At 46.5% G+C, this 24284-nt stretch overlaps 1 long non-coding RNA gene and 3 other non-coding genes across 4 annotated transcripts; all 4 read left to right on the top strand.

Moving 5' to 3' along the window:
• The first annotated feature begins 1896 nt into the window (after window positions 1-1896).
• LOC122893842 lies at window positions 1897-3347 on the top strand. The gene is made up of 3 exons (XR_006381699.1): window positions 1897-2024; window positions 3118-3155; window positions 3310-3347. It is a non-coding gene; the product is annotated as an uncharacterized LOC122893842 (long non-coding RNA).
• On the top strand, window positions 2583-2649 carry LOC122894755. Its single transcript, XR_006381826.1, has one exon. It is a non-coding gene; the product is annotated as a small nucleolar RNA SNORD109A (small nucleolar RNA).
• A 5435-nt stretch (window positions 3348-8782) lies between the features above and the next one.
• LOC122895135 lies at window positions 8783-8877 on the top strand. Its single transcript, XR_006382117.1, has one exon. It is a non-coding gene; the product is annotated as a small nucleolar RNA SNORD116 (small nucleolar RNA).
• Window positions 8878-22529: 13652 nt separating this feature from the next.
• On the top strand, window positions 22530-22624 carry LOC122895136. Its single transcript, XR_006382118.1, has one exon. It is a non-coding gene; the product is annotated as a small nucleolar RNA SNORD116 (small nucleolar RNA).
• The last annotated feature ends 1660 nt before the right edge of the window (window positions 22625-24284 follow it).

Here is a 24284-nt window from a genome sequence, read left to right on the forward strand (position 1 = left end):
ATTTCCTTATACCTGTTGACTTAGTGGATGTAAATATTTTTTTATCATAGAGTTTTGCTTTTGTATTTTCATGAGAATTCTAGACGTATAGAATCAATGTCAGTTTGAATATAAAGCATTTCCTTGTCTTGTAACGTCAAGATGCAGAAAGGATGTCTAGGATAAATGAGCTGCATAATACTCAAAGATAGTAGAGATTGTTAAAATCAGTAGAATTTTGCCACAGAAATCATGTCAATTTTTTTTTAAAACTAATGTTCATGTAGACTACAGTGAAAAACTTTCGCTTATGGAGTTCGTAACTGACACAGCCATCATTTATTATCATCTCCAGTTTTTATGTGTAAATCAAGTGGTTCAGTATGTTTTAGGTTTATGAAAATTTGTGTGATTTCATGGGTGACTTCAAGGTCATAAACATCAAGTGAAAAGTACCCTTTTGAATGAATGTAAAAAATGTGAAGAAAATGAGAGACAAAACCACTGTTGGTGAACAGTACACTGTTTCTATTATAAACAGATGAAGGTGAACTTCTACTTACTCATTTAAGTGCTAGCTCACAATTTTTATGGTTTTGAATTCTACCAGTTTTGCATGTATTAAATATTTAATCAATGAGTATCTTGTTCTTTGGTTAAATGGTGTTCCTTTGCTTGTGTGCCTGCTAGCAAATATATGAGCTTTTATTTTTTTTTAAGATTTTATTTATTTATTTGTCAGAGAGAGAGGTAGAGCAAGCGCGAGCACAAGCAGACAGAGTGGCAGGCAGAGTCAGAGGGAGAAGCTGGCTCCCTGCAGAGAAAGGATCCCAATGCGGGACTCGATCCCAGGACGCTGGGATCATGACCTGAGCCGGAGGCAGCTGCTTAACCAACTGAGCCACCCAGGCGTCCCTATATGAGCTTTTAATACATGAGAGTGTGAAGTGAATATATGTCTGTCCCAGCCTGTTTTCAATTTTATATTTGTACTTTTAATTTTTTTTTAAATCTTACCTGCAGTAAAATTCACTATCGTGCAGATATATGTGTATTTTGACAAGTGTATAGAATAGTATATCTAACACCACAAATATGATATGGAGGAGTTCCATTACCCATAAAAACCCTCTTCATTTTACTCCTTTCTAGTCAGCCCCTCATTCTACCCTATAATCTCTTGTGACCACTATTATTATAGTTTTGCCTTTAACAAAATGTCATTTAAATGGAATCTAACATTACATAACCTCTGAGGTACAGCTCCTTGTACCAAGCATTTTGAGTCCCCCAGTTCACTAGCAAGCATTTATCCTTCAAATACCTATGCTAGCCAATCAATGAACTCTTAGGATAATTAATTGCATTCTGTTTTGAATAAAAATCAGCTATGGTTATTCTATCTCAGTCCTCTTACGTCTTGATCTTCTGATGTTCTTTTCCATTTTGTTCTATTTTATAATTTCCATATCTTATGAAATTTTTTGACTGTTTTTTAATTTTTAAAATTGTTCCATTAGTTTTTATATGTTGTAATATATTTTCAAAGTTCTTATCTCTTACTTCAAAAATATAAGTCTTACAACACCCCTATCATGTGCCTTTAATTTATGCATCAAAAAGCATCTTCATAAAGGCTTTATTTGGTAGAATACAACCTTAGGGTTTCTCATTCAAAAAGAAAATTGCTGTGCCACCACTTTATATAGCATGGTAGAGAGGATTATTAATGATTTGAAGAATGAATAATTCAGAGAGGAAATAAGTGAAGACATGAATGGCAAAGATGGTTAAGAACCATCTGTGGTTGATAGTTGATGGCTAAGAACAAATGATTGTGATTTATTTTTAAATGGATTTCATGTATTCTGGGCTCTAACTTATATTATTTGTGATGTTTTCCTGCAGGACAAAGACTGGACCATGTAACATACTTTAGGGAAGAGAGATGTGCAGCTATCTGATGCTTTTAAATTTCTGTGTGTGTTGTGACCAGTGATGTCAGAACATCACATTCTCTCGGTTCATTATTTCAAAAGTCCAAGGTAGAATATTTTGATAATAGGTTTCTTTTCCCCATAAATGTGCCTACTTTGTTAAATGAATATTCATTATTACTTCTCTCCTTCATTAAATTAAAAAAGTCTCTTCTGGAAGTAACCTCTATAATTTCTGGGAGTCATTGATGTATTTCCTTTTTGTACTATTTTATAGTGTATGCAAGTAATCTGGTAAAGAAAATGAAATGAACCAAAATATTCCTTTATTTATCTTTTTATTATTGGCAAGTCCAGAATATAAATGTTTCAACTCCTATTCTACTGTAATCATACCTTATTTGCTACCACATTTATGAATGCATCCCTATTTCTCCTTGAAATTTTAGTTGACTATTTTTAAAATTTTCCCAATTGATTTTGTGTCATTTTATTAGAAAATCCAAGGTTATATGCCTTTTGTTTTATGTACATAAGAGTTCCATTATTCAGATACTAAATAAAACATCTCTTGTGCATTTACTAGTCTTTATAATGCAGTAGATAAGCCTGAAGAAAATAAGCCTGGCTATGGAAATGCTTATTTGTTTGAGAGGATGTTTGTCTGGATCAATGATGAGCACAATTGTCTGAGGATGCTGAGGGACTCATTCCAGATGTCAATCTGAGGTCCAGATGAGTGGCCCTCTGCTAGGACAAATAAGACTCTCAAAGCCTGGCTGTATTTGATGACTTTAAGTGAAAAAAAAAAAACAATACTGCTGTGAGCATGCCTTTTATTTCTCTTGGAGCAAGGTGTTAGCCTCCTATCTCATGAGGAAGTATGCAACTTTAGGTACATTGTATGGCCCCAGACTTGCTTCATTTTGCTCACATTGAAAATAGAGTTACCAATAGATATTTGTATATAGGGAACATTTTCTTGTGTAATACATGAAACAAAAGAAAGATTAAATTAAGAGTTCAAGCAACTGTGATGAGTACTTGAAGTGTCATTAGAGTTGGCTAAAAGAAGGAAATATTGCATACTTATATTAAATATTGACAATGAAATCAATTTTACTGCTTGTTATTTTTCAGTGTAGACAACTTTCAGAGATTACATGTTTGCTTTTCTTTCTGTCATATTTTTCTGAGGTAGATGGGATGGAATGAAGTTCTCCACTTCAGAGAAGAGCAGTGAGTAACTACACCAGCATCCTTTAAATTCATATGTCTTGTGTTCTGTGCCTCATCCTGAGGTCTCTGTGTTCCATCTTTTCAATGACTTACAGGATGATATCTTCCTTATGTCTCATTTTTAAAAAATATTTTATTTGTTTATTTGACGCAGAGAGAGTGAGCTCAAGAAGGAGAAGTGGCAGGTAGAGGGAGAGAGAGAAGCAGACTCCCGGCTGAGCAGGGAGCCCAACATGGGGCTCAATCCCAGCACCCTGGGATCATGACCTGAGACAAAGGCAGATGCTTGGTTAAGCCATCTGAGCCATCTGTGAATCCCCATTATGTGTCATTTTCTTTGGTGAGTGTCTTCACCCTCCTTTCCAAATTTTAAATTTTATTTTATGAGTTCTATATGGATTTACAGTTGTAGAACTTTGGAAAATTTATTGATTTTAGTTTTATATTGCAGTGAAATATTCTTTTATGAAATTAAGCTACAATTGGAGTTCCTTAAAATTGTGATAGTTTCATAATGTTGACTCCATGATTAAGATTATGATAGATGATTTTGTTCAGATCTGTAATATCATTATGGATCATTATTGCTACTTTTTGCATCATTGGGACTTTACATTTATCTTTTCATTTTTTGGTGTGAAAAACTATATATTTTATAAAATCTTTCTAAGGGCTTAATTTTATTTTAAAATGTTTTAATTATGTATTTATGACATATCATGAGCTCACAAGAGTGGGGAGAGACAGAGGGAGAGAGAGAATTGCAGGTAGACTCTAAGCTGGGCCCAGAGCCTGATGCAAGATTTGATCTCATGATCTGAGACCATGACATGAATGAAAACCAATAGTTGGGTGCTTAATTCATTAACACAACCAGGTGCCCCCTAAGGCCTTTATTTAAATGATAAAGAACCAAATTAAAAAACGATTTTTCTACAACACAAAGAAATTCAATTTTCCATATGGTCTTTGTCTCATAAACACTATTATTTTGGATTAATCCAGTGAATAGATAACAAAATTGCATATATTAATTTATTAATCATTTTTTTATAATTTGAAATATCCATAAATAAGAAAAATAGTCTGTGTCTTCCTTGTCAGGATAATATAGAAGGTTTATGTTACCTGGAACCTGGTGTTTAATGTTTTAGGAAGAGGTCAATGTTTTTTTCTTGACAATGTTCTTGTCACACATTTTTACAATGAGTAGTTGTATTTGTGTTTTCTTTATACTTATATATTTGTGTATGTATGTAGATATATATTTACATATTTTAAAGTGTGTATTTATTTTTCCAGAATGTAGCAAGGTCATTCAAATGAAATCAGTAGTAATGAACAAAATAGACTTGAACACTAATAATTGTAACATCATAAATTAAAAGAGCTTTATCAGATACTGAAGTAAACTACAGAATTTCCACTATTAAAATAAATATGTGTCTATATATATATCTATATCTATCTATCTATATATTGAGAAAAATATTTGAGGACGAATATAAACGATAGGAACACTAGAATATATTTCAGTATAATCAAATGATCCTACAAATAATCACTTGTGTATTTTCCCATCTGTATATTTATATAATATTTATTTTAATATAAAAGTGAATTTGTAGTGCATGGTTGTTGTTTCAAGGTATAGAAGTGTATCACATATAATATTTATTCTTTAAGGGGCAGGTATTAAAAATGTACTACCTTGGGGCACCTGGGTGGCTCAGTGGGTTAAGCCTCTGCCCTCGGCTCAGGTCATGATTTCAGGGTCCTGAGATCGAACCCCACATAGGGCTCTCAGCTCGGTGGGGAGCCCGCTTTCCCCTCTCTCTCTCTGCCTGCCTCTCTGCCTATTTGTGATCTCTGTTTGTCAAGTAAATAAATAAAATCTTTTAAAAAAATGTACAACCCAGGGGCAACTGGGTGACTCAGTTGGGTAAGTGTCTGACTGTTGGTTTCAGTTCAGGTCATGATCTCATGGTCATGGGATTGAGCCCAAGATCAGGCTCTGTTCTCAGCATGGAGCCTGCTTGATATTCTCTCTCTCTTCTCCCTTTGCTCCTTCCCCCAATTGTCTCTCTTTAAAAAAAAAAAAATATTTTTTTTAAATTAAAATAAAAATGTACAACCCAGTATGTTTTAAAAAGACGTCCTTTTGGGGTGCCTGGGTGGCTCAGTGGGTTAAAGCCTCTGCCTTCAGCTCAGGTCATGATCTCAGGGTCCTGGGATCAAGCCCCACATCGGGCTCTCTGCTCGGCAGGGAGCCTGCTTCCTCCTCTCTCTCTCTGCCTGCCACTCTGCCTACTTGTGATCTCTGTATGTCAAATAAATAAATAAATTAGATCTTTAAAAAGAAGTCATTTTTTCTAAGATTGTGAACAAGACAACAATGTCCTCTCCTATCACATCTATTTATATGGTTCTGTATAGTCATAAACCAAGAAAAGGAAATAAAAAGCATAAAAATCAGAAAGTAAGAAAAAGGGCTTTTTTTTTACAAGAAACTCAATTACCTGTATTAGAAAAAATCAAAAAAATCTACAATAACAATCCCATTTATTTGATGTTTGTTTATTTATTTGTTTATTGATCTTGTATCCTGCAATCTTGCTAAACTCAGTTTTTTAGAGTTTAGCAAACTGAGTTTAGCAAGATTGCTAAACTGAGTTTAGCAATCTGAGTTTAGTAAGACTCAGATGTTTGAGTCTGAGTTTAGCAAGACTGCAGGATACAAGATCATTATATAAAAGTCAATTATATTACTATATACTAGCAATAAACACATGGAATTTGAAATAAATGCCATTTTCAATAGCACAAATATGAGCTACTTATGTAATAAAATGCAGTACAATATATGCAGTATCTCTATGATGAAAATGCAAAACACGGATTAAAATTATCAAAGAAGACCTAAGTAAATACAGAGGTATACTCTGTTCATGGATCAGAAGTCTCAGTATTGTATAGTTGTTAGTTATTCCAATTTCATGTGTAGATTCACTACAATGCAAGTAAAGATCACTGTAAGCCTGTTTGTAGTTATCAACAAGATATTTCTAAAATTCATACTAAAGGTAAAATAACTAGAATAGCAAAAGAGATTAAGAAAATGTAAATAGAGGCACCTGGGTGGCTCAGTTGTTAGGTGTCTACCTTTGGCTCAGGTCATAATTCCTGGGTTCTGAGATCGAGCCCCACATCAGGTGCCTTTCTGAGTGGGGAGCCTGCTTTTCCCTCTCTTACCCGCTCTGCTCTGTTCCCTCTTTCGATGTGTCCCTCTCTGTCAAAATAAATAAATAAAATCTTTAAAAACAAGAAAATGTAAATAAATTTAGAGAACTCACATTATGTTATTTTTAAAGCTTACTGTAAAACTATAGTATACAATAAAGTGTTAGTAAAGGTATTAAAGCACAAAGAAGATAACATCAGTTCAAGAGTCATGCAGAAAGATAGCATGGGTGGTTTCTGTAATGCTGGCAATGTTTGTTTCTGGATATGTTTGTTGGAAAATTTCTGTATTGAAAGATGAAAATGAACTTACCTCTATAATTGAAATCATGCACATTACTGTATCATTATTATACTTCAAAAAAAGTTTAAAATATTATATAAACTTGCCATTTTGGAAGATTAAAATTAATTGAGCTCAATAATTTAAGAATACACTTTGCTCTATATTAGACTTGGAAAAAAGGTTAAAATATCACATATAAATACTGTAAATACTAGATAATACATTACCAAGAAATGTATTTAATTTAAATGTAGATAATACATTACCAAGAAATATTATTGAATACTGTGTTTCTTGGGGCCTGATGTTCTCAGGATATTCAAGAGTGTTCTTCTTTTGGACAACATTTCAATCAGCTCTTGAACAGGGGTGGTAAATTCAATCACCATAATGAAAATGGAGCTTACTTAAAAAAGAGCATTATCTATTTAACCACAGGCAAGTCAGAAAACCATAAGCTCATTATGTATATAAGTATTCATATTTTGTACATATTAAAATATTTTTGATTAGTTTATTGAATTCCAAGTCCATGTTATGATGAAGGGAGACATATTTACAAAAATAATTTTGGCAATATTTTACTCCTACATTAATTGACATGAAAATCATCATTTCAAAATTACTATACAGAAAATTCTATTGACTTATAAATCCTGATGGTGGAATATGGGCTCACCACTGAACAGAGATGTACCGGGCAAGGAGTATTTGCATGTTTATTTGGAGGCACGGCCTACAAAGGCCCCTAGCTGTGGACAGATCAGTACCCTGGGTGGGAAAGGGCCCGGCATTCAGTCAGGAGTTAAGCTGGCCCTCAATGGGACAGGGGCACTGATTGCCAAGGGTTGTGCTGCCTGCACGGCAAGGCACTTTCAGCTGAGTGTGCGGACATGAGGCCTATGCAGAGTTCATGGCCGCCCCAACTATCGCTAGGGCTTTGGGTCAGTGTAAGGCGTGGACCTCAAGACCCAGGAGTGGCAGGCTTCAAGTGTGCCCTGGAATATTATTGATGCTTGCTGAGGATCTGTCTCCTCCAGGCACGCTGCGACCATCAGCAAGACAAACACCACATTGCAGAGGCCTCCCTTCCCACCAGCAAGTGCAAAGGGAGACAGTATGCTGTGCAATGCCAGAAGGACATGAACAGAGGGTGTGTCTGGCCTTTTTCAGCAACACCCTGGGGGTGTAAAAAGTGGAGACTGGAGATTCTGTGGAACTGATCTTGTGGCGCAGCAAAGAAGGCCGGGCGGACAAGAGTCCTTGTCCAGGAGGGCTGTATCCGGGCTAGTAGGACTACTCCAAAGGGCGACCACCCGATGGCCACCCCGACTGAAGAATCATACTGACCCACCACCTCCCTCCAAACTGGCCACGGGGCCTACAAGGGCTCCCCACCCTCACACGCCAACAATACACTTGGTCACACCCAACAATACACCACTTCTGGACACATGCATTAACGCGCCCCTACACACACACAAACACACACACACACACACACAGAGACACACCAGCAAACATCCACACACAGATTCAATACATGCAGACTCACACCCGACCCCACAGATACCATGCGCAACCAAACCTGCGGGACAGAGAGTAAGCACGAGGCAGAGGCAAGGCTTCCCCCCAGGAACGTTCTGAGCCGTGTGGCGAGCTGCGCCCTTGGGTCCGTGGCTAACGCGTACGTGCTCCTTCTCCACACTTGTCAGGTGCAGTGGCCACGCCAAGCGGGCTCCCGGTCGGCACAGAGAAGATGGCCTTCCTGTCCTCGAATGCGGGGAGTTTGGCCGGGTCGCGGAAGACGTGCAGTCCAGCGCGGGCACCCTGCAGATGGATCGGCGAGACGGTAAGCCTTCCCCTGTCTCAGGTGGAACTGGTGACGGTGGGATAGCCCGCGCCTGCCCCAGAGGCTGCCAGTGCTCGCCAGCCTTGCGGCGAGCGGGGTCTGGTTCTCGGTGCGAGGTTGCAGCGTTCCTCTTGCTCAGGGGCGTGGGTCCGGATGGGCCGGGATGCCGCAAGGCTCTGAGGCCATCGGCTTACCCTCCGAGCCACCCAGCCTGGCCTGTTCAGTTACCAGGCGGCCCCGAATGTGCTCGGATCGATGATGACTCCCTCATTCTGCATTCCTTGGAAAAGCTGAACAAAATGAGTGAGAACTCCCTACCGTCGTTCTCATCGAAACTGAGGTCCAGCACGTTGTCTCCCCCGGGGCAGAAGGTAGGAGCGAGGGACAGCTTCCCCTCGGTCACACGCTGGTAGCCACCACCACCACCAACACCAACACCACAACCTCCACCACCACCTCCACCACCGCCGCCGCCTCCGCAACCGTCGACACCGCCAGCACCGCCAGCACCACCAGCTCTAGCCCCCGAGGGACCTCGGCCTGGGAAAGCCGCATGTGCGGCTCAGGGCCCGGGAGGCGTTTCCCCGCCTTAGCCGTTCGGATGTCCTGGGAGGCGCAGCCGGGCTCTTGTGTCGAATTGGGCAGATGGTATCCCGTTCGTGGGAGTCCCCCATGGAGGCGCTTGGTGAGGCCCTCTGAGCGCCTGTCCCGGAGCAGCGTGGGCCGGGGTGGCGTTTCAGGCAGAGCTCCTGGGGAAGCGTGTGTTAGAGGGTGCAGCGGCAGGCGCCATGGGTTGCGAGAGCCCTTGGGCCTCTCACCCCGGTGGCATCGTTGGTGATCCCCGGGGGCTTGTGGGTAGAGGGCAGAGGCCCACTGCCAGGACGCTGCCCTTGACAGCACCTGAAGGTAAGCCCGTGGAGGCCCAGTGGGGCCCCACAAGGCCCGAGCCCTGAGACCAGAGCGAACATGGAGCCGCCGTGCAGGCTCTCGGCCTACCCAGAAATGGCAGCGCGGGGGGGGGGGGGTAGGCAGGTGGGCTGCTGGCGGGGTGCTGTGTGGCCCTAGCCTCTGGTTGTATTCTGCCACACGTGGTCATGGCTTTGGTGGCTGTGGGGGCCGTGCCCGACATCACCCGTCCCCGCTGGGCGGCCTCCTGGTGGCTACGGGGACTGGCTCTGGGGTGCGTCGGGGCCGCGTTTCGGTCCCTTAGCGGAGTGGGCCCGGGGTCTCCATCCGCGAGTTGCGGCGATCGGTGGGCGTCTTCCCAGCGACCCCCAGGAGTGCGATTGATTGCGATGAACCCCAGCAGGGCCGGGACTCTGTCCCCCGGGCAAGCCATGGGAGCCGTGGAGGGCTTGCTCCCCACCCCCCGGGGCTTGGGCACGCACAGCAGTAGGTATTTCTCAGAAGGCCCCAGAAACTGGTAGGCCAGATGCCCCGATGCCAAGTGGGATGGGGTACACTTGAGACCTGTCCTTGCTCGCCTGCGCCCTAGGCAGGACGGGGCAAGCCCCACGAGCACGGATCCTAGTCCGGCGCTGTGACCTGGCCAGATGTGGAGTTGGGTAAAGGGCAGCTGTCGTGGGGCTGGAGGAGAGGTGGCTTCCTTCCCTTGCTCCTCGCGCCATTCCATGGCGTCGCAGTGGGTGAGCGATGCTGCCAGGGCCGGGGGACTCATTCCTGCGCGGAGTGAAGGGCCCTGCCTAGCTGTCACTCTCGCCAGCAAGAACGACCAGGAGACTTCAGCGAAGCAAGCTTTATTTCTGGGTAGCTGTTGGGATCTCTCCCACCCCCGCCTGTGCATGTCTATATATATCAAAGTTGCACAACCAATCACTTGCCGCCACATAGATACAAACAAAATCCTCAGTTCCGCCTACTGGCTCGCAAACAGCCGTCATCTTAATGGCGTGTTTACTTTCGGGCACCGACAAAGTCGTGCGGCGCCCAGGGCTCCCCTGCGGGCCCAGCCGGAGCAGCTCCGCATGGTCGCCACCAAGAAGAACAATAGGCAGCCGCTCACCCGGCGGCAGCGACGGCTTGAGGCAGCGGCAGCCGAGGCAACAAGCGGGCATGGCAGTCTCAGTGGAGCCCAGAAGCATCACCGCGGCTGCTCCGGCTCCGTGCTGGCCCTGCACACAGCCCAACCCGCTGCGCATGCACCACAAGCCGCTCGGGCACTGACATCTCCCCCTTTTCTTTTATATTAGGCATGCAAGGCAGGAGATCGTGCCTGTCTTAGGTTGTCAGCTGCCATGAACATGCTTACCCATCATCGGATAATTCCCCCTGGTTGGGGAACTCCTGGCTTAGGTTGCTATGTGCATGCAGCCAATCTTACCCGTCATTGACTACCGGTCTAACGCTGCCAGCCAGATTTGGGGAAATGTACCAGCTTCCAGTGTCATGCAAGCTTGTACTAGCGCCAACTGTTGCCTACGTTGTTGTTTACGTAATGATGCAAAATGGCATAACATAAGGATTTACAACAGACACCCAATCCCGTAATGGAGCTATGTCAGTCTTATCTGCTTAACTCTTTCGACAGATTAGCAGCAATAGAAAGGTCATTGTAGACCACGGAGGTTATGCAAAGTCCAGAAAGTGATTGGATGCATCTGGTCGTCAATAGTTTCTGGAGAATGTCCACTTGTTACAGACGTGGTGAGAGCTACAGCTGCTGCAGTTGCTGCAGCTGTGGAGGCCGCTACAGCCGCAATAATGGCTGCAGTGATCCCAAAGTCTCTTTTATGTCTTGAGAGCAATACAGGCAAATCGTTAGGATTTACAGAAACGGGCATGGGAATGAAAGTAGGTATACAGGAGGGAGGATGGCGGACTCATTCGTCAGTGGCATGGGGAACGGCCAGGCTTTCACTATTGCCCATTGGTGCATCTGTTGAAGGGATGCTGGTGTCACCAGGATCGCTATCAGGCCGAGCATCAGGACGGGTCGGGCCATGTTGATTGATTCTTCTAATTAGTCGCTCCAGGACACAGATAGGCACTTGGGCATCCTGTGGAAAAAGACAAACAGAACCTCGGTGCCATCTTAGGACCGGGTCAGGGCCTCTCCATTGGCCCGTGAATATATCCTTCCACTTTTCCTGGGCTAGAGTGCGTTCGGTAACCGCTGCATGCCTGTCTGCTGCAGATGTACCATTATGGTCCAAGGACAAAAAATTTAAAATGTAAAGGGTGAGAGATGTAAGATCACGGGGTGACTTGTAGTCATTCCCTATTCCCCCTTTTCTTATTTTTTGTAAGCATCGTTTGAAGGTGCCATTGGCACATTCAATTATTCCTTGACCTTGTGGATTGTAGGGTATACCTGTAGCTATTGATTGGGGGCTGTATATAGTTCCAGTTGTCAGGCGGACGCTCATCTGTTCCAAAACGTCTCGTCCCCAGAGGGAAATAGGAATATTGCAGACATAGGGCTGAAAAGTTCCCCTATGGCCTTCGTCATCCTCCCACTCAAGGGTAGCTGCGCTTTGATCAGGACTTTGAGTGATTCCTAAACCCCTGAGTGTTTGTTTTGCTTGTGTTAGGGGCCATCTCGGAGGCCACTCTTGTTGGCTGATGATGCTCTTATCGGCGCCCATATCCAGTAACCCTAAAAATTTTCTTCCTTGCACCTTGAGGGTAATTATGGGCCTATCAGTCATATCCAGGGTCAGGCATGTTAGGTCAACTCCCGTAGACCCCAAACCTCTCGTACCTTTTTCTTTTCCTTTACTGGGAAAGGCTTCATGATGGCTAGGGAGTATGAGAAGTTGAGCTATCCGATCTCCTGGGCTAATTGCAGTAACTGCCCTTGGTGAAGACACCAGTATCTTGATCTCTCCCTCATAATCTGAATCTATTACCCCAGGGTGAACTATCAGACCTTTGAGATAAGTGGAGCTTCGGCCAAGTAATAAACCTACAGTACCATGAGGGGGGCCCCCTCTTAGATCGGAGGCCAGTGCTTGAATGCCCATCTCTGGTGTTAGGACCATTCGGGTGGCTGCTCTGATATCGAGCCCTGCTGATCCAGAGGTTGCAAGCCTTTTTCCGAGGGAGGATACCATGTCCTGGGCATTTGCGTTAGTGCCCCATAAATTTGTGTTGGGCCCCGGGATGCGGGGCCCTGCTTCCCGTTTTTTAAGTCATTGGATTGAATCCAATTATTCGGCGGCAGGGGATTTCCTTGAATATCTTTCTAGGACCTACATTCATTAGCCCAATGATTCCCTTTACGGCAACGAGGGCACAACCCAGGTGCGGGCTTCACTGGTCTAGGAGGTCCTTTACCCTTTGGACAATCCCTCTTAAGATGACCGTCCCTCAAGATGGCGGGGTACTAGGAAGAGGCGTCTTTTCAGCTGGTACCCAAAAGTGAGCTGATTACCTACCAAAGAACTCTGATCACCCATGAAATCAGCCTGAGATCAGAATTATACACGTCTGGATCTCTACAGGGGCAGAAGATGCCAGTGAGCAGGTAAAGCGGAATGGGAACAGCGTACTGATACCGGAAGATAAACAAAAGGGGGAAGGAGCCACCAGAGGCAACCGGTGCAAAAGTAATACCCCGATACGAGCGAGAGTGCCCTGCGTCTGGGGACCAGCATTAACTTGGAGACTGGTTGAAAGCACTCCAAAAGAGCAAAGGATTGCGGGGGCAAATTGTGGGAATCGGGGCGGCTTGGGACAGGGGCTTAAGTCCCCGGTCCCAGAAGGCCTCCCCGGCGCGGAGGCAGAGAGAGTGCGGCGGAGAAACCGGCTCCTGGTCCCTAAGCCGCCAGCGCGCCCTAGAGCGCGGGGGTTCCGGCTCCTGTGATGGGATGGGAGCTGCACCGGTCTGCAGAACGCGCACTAGCCCTACCACAAAGCTTGAGATGCGCGCGCATGTCCCTCCAGCTCTCCTGGGTTTCTAAGGCCCGGGGGCGCTTCTTGACCCGCGCCATTGTTTCAAAGTCTAAGGCGCGCGCGAAACTCTTCCCCGGACACAGGCGCGCAAAAGCCTAGCCTGCAGCTTACGGACCAGCGCCCAGTTCTCAGTGCCCCAGACGCGCGCCCGACCCACAGCCGCCTCTGAAAAGAGGTGCGCGCATTCCGGGCACTCCCAGCCCGGTCCGGTGGCAAAATCTCAGTGTGCGATCACTGCTTGGAACCTCTCTGGTGGTCAGGAGCTCCCAGACAGCCGCCACTGCCTTGGCTTTGGGGACGAGCAAGAGATCCTGCGCCCCCAGGGTCTTTAACTTGGAACCTGCACTGCCAGCGTCCAAGGGGGAATTTATTCAGCTTCTGCACCCAGACTGAGGCTTCTCTCTGAGACGGAGATCAGGAAGTGTTCCAGGGTGCACCTTGACTGCACCAGAGTTGATACATCCAGCTATATCTGTTCAGTCTTCTCCCACCAAAATGACTAGGAGGAGGAATGCCCAACAGAAGAAAAATACAGAGGATGGACCTTCTGCAATAGAGCTAACGGCTATCAACATAGACAATATGTCGGAAAGAGAATTCAGGCTAACAATTATCCAGGCAATAGCTAGGTTGGAGAAAGCCATGGATGACCAAACAGAATTGATTAGGGCCGAACTGAAAGCGACCAGACAGGATGTTCACAATGTTAGGGCGGAGCTTAAAGCTACCAGGGAGGAGGTCCACAATTCTCTCAATGAGTTCCAATCCAATCTAAACTCTCTCAAAGCTGGGGTAACTGAGACAGAAGATAGAATTAGTGATCTGGAAGACAAACAGATAGAGAGAAAGGATCAGGAGGAAGCCTGGAACAAACAGCTTAGATCCCACGAAAGCAGAATTAGGGAAATAAATGATGCCATGAAGCGTTCCAACGTCAGAATTATTGGAATTCCTGAAGGGGAGGAGAAATAAAGAAGTCTAGAAGATATCGTGGAACAAGTCCTTCATGAAAATTTTCCGAATCTCGCGAATGAAACCAGCTTTCATGTACTAGAGGCTGAACGGTCTCCACCCAAGATTATACACTCCAAAAAAACATCACGACACCTGATAGTCAAATTGAGAAATTATAATTGTAGGTATAATCTCTTGAAAGCTGCGAGGGCAAAGAGGCTCCTTACTTACAGAGGGAAGCCCATCAGAATAACGTCAGACCTGTCCACAGAGACCTGGCAAGCCAGAAGAGGCTGGCAAGATATATTCAGGGCACTAAATGAGAAGAACATGCAGCCAAGAATACTTTATCCAGCAAGACTGACATTTAAAATGGATGGAGAGATAAAGAGTTTCCAAGACCGGCAAGGCTTAAAAGACTATGCAACCACCAAGCCGACACTGCAGGAAATATTAAGGGGGGTTCTATAAAAGAGGAAAAATCCCAAGAATAACATTGAACAGAAATATAGAGACAGTCTACAGAAAGAAAGACTTCAAAGGTAACTCGATGTCAATAAAAACGTATCTATCAATAATCACTCTCAATGTGAATGGCCTAAATGCACCCATAAAACGGCACAGGGTTGCAGATTGGATAAAACGACAGGACCCATCCATATGCTGTCTACAAGAGACCCATTTTGAACCTAAAGATACACGCAGACTGAAAGTGAAGGGGTGCAGAAGCATCATTTATGCCAATGGGACTCAAAAGAAGGCTGGGGTAGCGATTCTCATATCAGATAAATTAGACTTCAAACTAAAGACTGTAGTCAGAGATACAGAAGGACACTACATAATCCTTAAAGGGACTATCCACCAAGGTGATCTAACAATTGTAAATATCTATGCTCCCAATATGGGAGCAGCCAATTACTTAAGAAAACTGTTAATCAAGATAAAGAGTCATATTGATATGAATACACTAATCGTAGGAGATCTTAACATGCCTCTTTCAGAATTAGACAGATCATCGAAGCAGAAAATCAATAAAGAAACAAGAGCATTGAATGACACATTGGACCAGATGGACCTCATAGATATATACAGAACATTCCACCCTAAAACAGCAGAATACTCATTCTTCTCAAGTGCACACGGAACCTTCTCCAGAATAGACCACATACTGGGTCACAAATCAGGACTCAGCCGATACCAAAAGACTGAGATTATTCCCTGCATATTCTCAGATCACAATGCTTTGAAACTGGAGCTCAATCACAAGGAAAAGTTCCGAAGGAACTCAAACACCTGGAAGCTAAAGACCACCTTGCTTAAGAATGCTTGGATCAACCAGGAGATCAAAGAAGAACTGAAACAACTCATGGAAACCAATGAGAATGAAGACACTTCGGTCCAAAACCTATGGGATAAGGCAAAGGCGGTCCTAAGGGGAAAATATATAACCATCAAGCCTTACTCAAAAAAATTGAAAAATCCAGAACACACCAGCTGTCTCTACACCTTAAAGAACTGGAGGATCAACAACAAATCAAACCAACTCCACACATAAGAAGGGAAATCATCAAGATTAGAGCTGAGATCAATGAGGGAGAAACCAGAGATACAGTAGAACGTATCAATGAAACTAGAAGCTGGTTTTTTGAAAGAATCAATAAGATCGATAAGCCACTGGCTACACTAATCCGAAAGAAAAGAGAGAAATCCCAAATTCATAAAATTATGAATGAAAAGGGAGAGATCACAACTAACGCCAAGGAAGTAGAAACAATCATCAGAAGTTATTACGAACAGTTATATGCCAATAAGCTTAGCAACCTAGATGAAATGGATGGATTCCTGGAAAAATATAAACTACCAACATTGAACCAGGAAGAAGTCGACAACTTGAATAGACCGATATCTAATAACGAGATTGAAGCAGTGATCAAAAATCTCCCAAAAAACAAGAGCCCAGGACCTGACGGATTCCCTGGGGAATTCTACCAAACCTTCCAAGAAGAAATAACTCCTATTATCCTGAAGCTGTTTCAAAAAATTGAAGCAGAAGGAAAACTTCCAAACTCTTTCTATGAAGCCAGCATTACCCTGATCCCCAAACCAGGCAAGGACCATACCAAAAAGGAGAATTTCAGACCAATATCACTGATGAATATGGATGCTAAGATTCTCAACAAGATCCTAGCCAACAGGATCCAACAACACATTAAAAAGATTATCCACCATGATCAGGTGGGATTCATCCCTGGGCTACAAGGATGGTTCAACATTCATAAATCAATCAATGTGATACAACAAATTAATATGAGAAGAGAGAAGAACCACATGGTCCTCTCAATTGATGCAGAAAAAGCATTTGACAAAATGCAGCATCCGTTCCTGATTAAAACGCTTCAAAGTATAGAGATAGAGGGAACATTCCTGAACCTCATCAAATCTATCTATGAAAGACCCACAGCAAATATCATCCTCAATGGGAAAAAGCTTGCAGCCTTCCCGTTGAGATCAGGAACAAGACAAGGATGCCCACTTTCACCACTCTTGTTCAACATAGTATTAGAAGTCCTAGCAACAGCAATCAGACAACAGAGAGAAATAAAAGGTATCCAAATTGGTAATGAAGAAGTCAAACTCTCTCTCTTCGCAGATGACATGATTCTTTATATGGAAAACCCAAAAGACTCCACCCCCAAACTACTAGAACTCATACAGCAATTCAGCAGCGTGGCAGGATACAAAGTCAATGTGCAGAAATCAGTGGCTTTCTTATACACTAACAATGAAAATACAGAAAGTGAAATTAGAGAATCGATTCCATTTACTATAGCACCAAGAACCATAAGATACCTGGCAATAAACCTAACTAAAGAGGTAAAGGATCTATACTTGAGGAACTATAGAACACTCATGAAAGAAATTGAAGAAGACACAAAAAGATGGAAGACCATTCCATGCTCTTTGATCGGAAGAATAAACATTGTTAAAATGTCTATACTGCCTAGAGCAATCTATACTTTTAATGCCATTCCGATCAAAATTACACCGGCATTTTTCAAAGAGCTGGAATAAATAATCCTAAAATTTGTATGGAATCAGAAGACACCCCGAATCGCTAAGGAAATGTTGAAAAACAAAAATAAAGCTGGCGGCATCACCTTACCTGATTTCAAGCTTTATTACAAAGCTGTGATCACCAAGACAGCATGGTACTGGCATAAAAACGGACACATAGACCAGTGGAACAGAGTAGAGAGCCCTGATATGGACCCTCAACTCTATCGTCAATTAATCTTCGACAAAACAGGAAAAAATATACAGTGGAAAAAAGACAGTCTCTTCAATAAATGGTGCTGGGAAAACTGGTCAGCTATATGTAGAAGAATGAAACTCGACCATTCTCTTACACCATACACAAAGATAAACTCAAAATGGATAAAAGACCTCAACGTGAGACAGGAATCTATCAGAATCTTAGAGGAGAACATAGGCAGTAATCTCTTTGATATCAGCCACAGCAACTTCTTTCAAGATACGTCTCCAAAGGCAAAGGAAACAAAAGCGAAAATAAACTTCTGGGACTTCATCAAAATCAAAAGCTTCTGCACAGCAAAGGAAACAGTCAAAAAAACAAAGAGGCAACCCACGGAATGGGAGAAGATATTTGCAAATGACAGTACAGACAAAAGGTTGATATCCAGGATCTATAATGAACTCCTCAAACTCAACCCACACGAAACAGACAAACACATCAAAAAATGGGCAGAAGATATGAACAGACACTTCTCCAATCAAGGAATACAAATGGCTATCAGACACATGAAAAAATGCTCATCGTCATTAGCCCTCAGGGAGATTCAAATTAAAACCACATTGAGATATCACCTTACACCAGTTAGAATGGCCCAAATTAACAAAACAGGAAACAACATGTGTTGGAGAGGATGTGGAGAAAGGGGAACCCTCTTCCACTGTTGGTGGGAATGCAAGTTGGTGCAGCCTCTTTGGAGAACAGTGTGGAGATTCCTCAAGAAATTAAAAATAGAGCTTCCCTACCACCCTGCAATTGCACACCTGGGTATTTACCCCAAAGATACAGATGTCGTGAAAAGAAGGGCCATCTGTACCCCAATGTTTATAGCAGCAATGGCCACAGTCGCCAAACTATGGAAAGAACCAAGATGCCCTTCAACGGATGAATGGATAAGGAAGATGTGGTCCATATACACTAACCAAGATGCCCTTCAACGGATGAATGGATAAGGAAGATGTGGTCCATATACACTATGGAGTATTATGCCTCCATCAGAAAGGACGAATATCCAACTTTTGTAGCAACATGGACGGGACTGGAAGAGATTATGCTGAGTGAAATAAGTCAAGCAGAGAGAGTCAATTATCATATGGTTTCACTCATTTGTGGAGCATAACCAATAGCATGGAGGACAAGGGGCGTTAGAGAGGAGTAGGGAATTTGGGTAAATTGGAAGGGGAGGTGAACCATGAGAGACTATGGACTCTGAAAAACAGTCTGAGGGGTTTGAAGTGGCGGGGGGGTGGGAGGTTGGGGTACCAGGTGGTGGGTATTATAGAGGGCACGGCTTGCATGGAGCACTGGGTGTGGTGAAAAAATAATGAATACTGTTTTTCTGAAAATAATTAAATTGGGAAAAAAAAAAAAAAGATGACCGTCCCTTCCACAAAGGAAACAAGCCTTGGAAGAACTCCTGGTTCCTCCATTGAAACTTCTTATCCCTTGGGCTACTGCTGCTGCCACAACTTGGCCCCGAACAACTGTATCAGTGATGTCTCGACACACTTTGATATACGTAGTCAGGTCCTTAGACTTTTACACCATTTATTTGCTTGTTCATAGGTTAATTGTTTAACAAGGGGCATTGCTTGGTCACATCCCCAAATATGCGCCTTGCTACTTGAAGCAGACGATCTACAAAGTCAGCATAGGGTTCTCTAGGCCCCTGCAACACCTTGGAAAGTTGTCCCTGCAAATCGCCAGAACCTTGTATGGTCTTCCAAGCCCTAGTGGCTGCAGCTGCTATCTGTACATACACCCCTGGGGGGTACCCAATCTGATTGTTTTGTCCCACAAATTGACCTCCTCCCATGAGCATGTCAATATTCTAGTGGGGATTCCCTGATGCGGCGTTACGCTGGGCAGTTTCTGAGCTACACTCTCGCCAAGCAGTTTTCCATATCAAGTATTGTCCACCAGACAGAGTTGCTTTTGCCATGTTAGTCCAATCGTCTGGGGTAAGGTTCATGCTACCGACTGCTTCCAAAAGTGAAAGTGTATAAGCAGCCTGTGGCCCATAAGTAGTGACTGCTTCCTTAAACTGTTTAATAAGTTTGAAGTCTAGTGGTTGATGAAACCTCTGTTGATTTTGATCTTCTAACACTGAGTATGCAAGAGGGGAGGGTTTAGTAAAGTCCGTAATGTCCCTCCATCCTGCATTTCTACATTCTGGACAACCGCATGCCCCTTGGGAGCATGAAGTGTTATATGTTGGCGGCCATTCTGCAGGTGGTGCTATAGGCCTACATTCAGGGGTAGGAATTCTTGACCTTCTGACAGAGGGCGCTAGGGAGTCATATTTTTTCCCGGCTTCTTTGTATGTCTTTCCCTTTAAAGGTTCATTAGGGACTTCCTCTTTTAATTTTAAGTGTGTCATGGCTTCCCCAAGCTCATCTTCAGAGGAGCTCTCCTCTGAATTTTCTCCCCCTCTGCTATCCTGCCTTAGAGGCTTCTCTGATCTGCTTCTTGATAACATTTTTAACCGTTTTATGGTTAGAATTTAGCGGAGTGGGTTAGCCTTAAGCACTTCCGTCAGTAATCCTCCCATCTTAGTAAACTTTGATTCCATTATTTCTCATCCTATGCCTAGGAACCCTTTTACTTCTCATCCTATACGTAGGAACTTTCTTACTTCTCGTCCTATACTTAGGAACTTTCTTATCTGAAATTTTGTGCGCACTTACTGGATCATTGCGTTCACTGAGAACTCCTCAGATTCTGAGGTTTCCCGGGTTTCGGCACCACTTGTCGCTCTCGCCAGCAAGAACGACCAGGAGACCTCAATGAAGCAAGCTTTATTTCTGGGTAGCTGTTGGGATCTCTCCCACCCCGCGCATGTCTATATATATCAAAGTTGCACAACCAATCACTTGCAGCCACATAGATACAAAATTCTCAGTTTCGCCTATTGGCTCGCATCCGGCCGCCATCTTAATGGCGTGTTTACTTCCGGGCACCACAAAGTCATGCGGCACTCGGGGGCCCCCCCGCGGGCCCAGCCGGAGCAGCTCCGAACCTTCGCCACCAAGAAGAACAATAGGCAGCCGCTTACCAGGCGGCGGCGATGGCTTGAGGCAGCGGTGGCCGGCCGAAGCAACGAGTGGGCACGGCGGTCTCAGTGGAGCCCAGAAGCATCACTGTGGCTGCTCCGGCTCCGCGCTGGCCCTGCACACAGCCCAACCTGCTGCGCATGCGCCACAAGCCACTCAGGCACCGACACCTAACGTCCCGCATGGTGTGTGACAGAAACGTCCACTGGGCTTGTGGCCGAGCGTTTCAAGATCCCTGCCTTGGAGGAGCGAGGCCCGTGGGAGCCCAGGATGGGGGGGACTTGCCGAGCCGGCCAGAGCCTGCGCACGTGGGAACCGGGCTGCCGGATGAGAGCTCGTTGCCTCAGGGGTGGGACCCACGAAGCCCGCTGGTCGTAGACACACCCGTGCCCTGGGTGGAAATGGGCCCTGCATTCAGTGGGAGGGTCAGCTGGCCCTCGGCGGGTCATGGGAACCGCTTGCCACAAGGTGTGCTGCCTGACCCGGCAGGGCCTTTCGGCTGAGAACACGGGAGGTGGCGCTTGGCCTGGACTACAAGCCCCTTCTCCTCTCATGAGGGCCTTGGGGCGGCATAGGGCCAGCGCCTGATGTGCCAGGGCATGCCGTTTCCGTGGGCCCTGGGATTTTGTCGGTGGTCACTGAGGGTTTCTTTCCTGCGGTCACGCTGGGTGATGCTTGGGCAAGCATCAGGGTCACAGAGTTCACATCGCAGTGGCCTCCTTCCACGGCAGTGGGTGTGGCTAGCCAGATCCGGCGTGCTCTGCTTTGCCAGGAGACATTGGACACGCGATCTGTCTGGCCTTTTTCCCGTCAGGCCTCGGGGGTGTCGAACGTGGCACTTGGAGATTCTGTGGCACCGATCTTGCGGAGTGGCGTGGCAGGCCAGGAGGCCAGGGGTCCCCGTCCCGGGAGAGCTCTGAACAGGCCTGAGGCCCCCTCTAAGGGCGACCACCTGGTGGCCACCCCGACTGCGGAAACGTGTCCACACGCCACAGCCCTCCCACAAGTCCACGTGGCCCACAAGGGCTCCCCGCCCATACACGCCAGGGACAAACCCAACCATATACCACTTCCACAAAAACGCTCGCATGCACGCACCCCTACACACACACACACACATACATACACACACACCCATCAACACACGCAAGCACGCACACTCTGCACACACAGACTCACACCCGACCCCACGGAGACCCACGCATCTGCGGCCATGCCTGGCCGACCCGCGTGGCATCCTGCCCGGCTGCCGCCAAGCCTGAGGGACTGAGGGTCAGCACCAGGCAGAGGCAAGGCTTCCCCCCAGGCACGTTCTGAGCCACGTGGCGAGTTGTTCCCCTGGGTCCGTGTCTCACGCGTGTGTGCTCCTTTTCCACACCTGTCAGATGCGGTGGCCACGCTAGGCCGGCCCATGGTCAGCGCAGAGAAGATGGCTTTCCTGTCTGAAGAGATTGGCCGGGTCCGCGGAAGACATGCAGTCCAGCGCGAGCACCCTGCGGACGGATCGGCGAGACGGTAAGCCTTCCCCTGTCTCAGGTGGATCTGGTGACGGTGGGATAGCCCGCGCCTGCCGCAGAGACTGCCAGTGCATGCCAGCCTTGCGGCGAGCGGGGTCTGGCTCCTGGTGCTAGGTTGCACCGTTCCTCTTGCTCAGGGGCGTGGGTCTGGATGGGCCGGGCTGCCGCAGGGCTCTGAGGCCATCGGCTTACCCTCCGAGCCACCCAGCCTGGCGTGTTTAGTTGGCCAGGCGGCCCCGAATGTGCTCGGATCGATGATGACTCCCTCATTCTGCATTCCTTGGAAAAGCTGAACAAAATGAGTGAGAACTCCCTACCGTCGTTCTCATCGAAACTGAGGTCCAGCACGTAGTCTTCCCCGGGGCAGAAAGTAGGAGCGAGGGACAGCTTCCCCTCGGTCACACCCCGGTAGCTGCCACCACCACCACCACCACCTCCACCACCACCAACACAACCACCTCCACCACCACCGCCGCCTCTGCAACCGCCGACATTGCAGCACTGCCAGCACTACCAGCCCGAGCCTCTGGTTGTATTCTGCCACACGCGGTCATGGCTTTGGGGACTGTGGGGGCCGTGCCCGACATAACCCATTCCCACTGGGCGGCCACCTGGTGGCTACGGGGACTTGCTCCGGGGTGCGTCGTGGCCGCGTTTTGGTCCCTTAGCGGAGTGGGCCCGGGGTCTCCGTCCGCGAGGAGCAGCGATCGGTGGGCGTCTTCCCAGGGACCCCCAGGAGTGTAATTGATTGCGATGAACCCAGCACGGCCGGGACGCTGTCTGCCGGCGCAAGCCACGGGAGCTGTGGAGGGCTTGCTGCCCCCCGCGGGGCCTGGGCACGCGCTGCTGTAGGTATTTCTCAGAAGGTCCCAGAGACTGGTGGGCCAGATGCCCCGATGCCCAGTGGAATGGGGAACGCTCGAGACCTGTCCTTGCTCGCCTGTGCCCTAAGCAGGACGGGGCCAGCCCCGCGAGCACAGATCCCAGTCCGGCGCTGTGGCCTGGCCAGACGTGGAGCTGGGCAAAGTGCAGCTGTCGTAGGGCTGGAGGAGAGGTGGCTTCCTTCCCTTGCTCCTCGCGCCTTTCCGTGGCGTCGCAGTGGGTGAGCGATGCCACCAGGGCCAGGGTCCTCAGTCCTGCGCTGAGTGAGCGGCCCTGCCTAGCGTCCCGCACGGCGTCTGATGGAAACGTCCGCTGGGCATGTGTCCGAGCGTTTAAAGATCCCTGCCTTGGAGAATCGAGGCCCGTGGGAGCCCAGGGTGGGGGAGACTTTCCGAGCCGGCTGGAGCCTGCGCACGTGGGGACCGGGTTGCTGGATGAGAGATCGTTGCCTCAGGGGCTGGGCCCATGAAGTCCAGTGGTCGTGGACACACCCGTGCCCTGGGTGGGAATGGGTCCTGTGTTCAGTGGTAGGGTCAGCTGGCCCTCGGCGTGTCATGGGAATCGCTTGCCACAAGGTGTGCTGCCTGACCCGGCAGGGACTTTCGGCTGAGAGCAAGGGAGGTGGCACTGGGCCCGGAGTCCAAGCCCCTTCTCCTCTCGCAAGGGCCTTGGGGCAGCGTAGGGCCAGCGCCTGATGTGCCAGGGCTTGCTGTTTCCCTGGGCCCCGTGATTTTGTCGGTCGTCGCTGAGGGTCTCTCTCCTGCGGTCATGTCGCTCTCGCCATCAAGAACAACCCGGGGACACTCAGGGTGGCAAACTTCTTTATTGTGCTCTCTTCATAGCCTCGCCTCCTACACGGAAGTTCACACATATATATATACAGTTTGCAACAGCCAATGAGAAGCCCTTACATGCAGCGTGCGCGTGATCATTCCCTTCCACCACCTAAGGGTCACGCAGTGTTCATGCATCTCTTACATAAGCTGTCAGCCAATCACATCTAGTTCCTCAAAAGCACATGCGCCATCTTGTTCTTGTTCTGCCAGCATGGCTCTCGACAGCTCCCCCTTTTTTATTTTATTTATATGTGATGCCTGAGACCGTGCCTGTCTTAGGTTGCC

Source organism: Neovison vison, chromosome 13 (genome assembly GCF_020171115.1).
Source record: "Neovison vison isolate M4711 chromosome 13, ASM_NN_V1, whole genome shotgun sequence".
In the NCBI taxonomy this organism is placed as follows: domain Eukaryota; kingdom Metazoa; phylum Chordata; class Mammalia; order Carnivora; family Mustelidae; genus Neogale; species Neogale vison.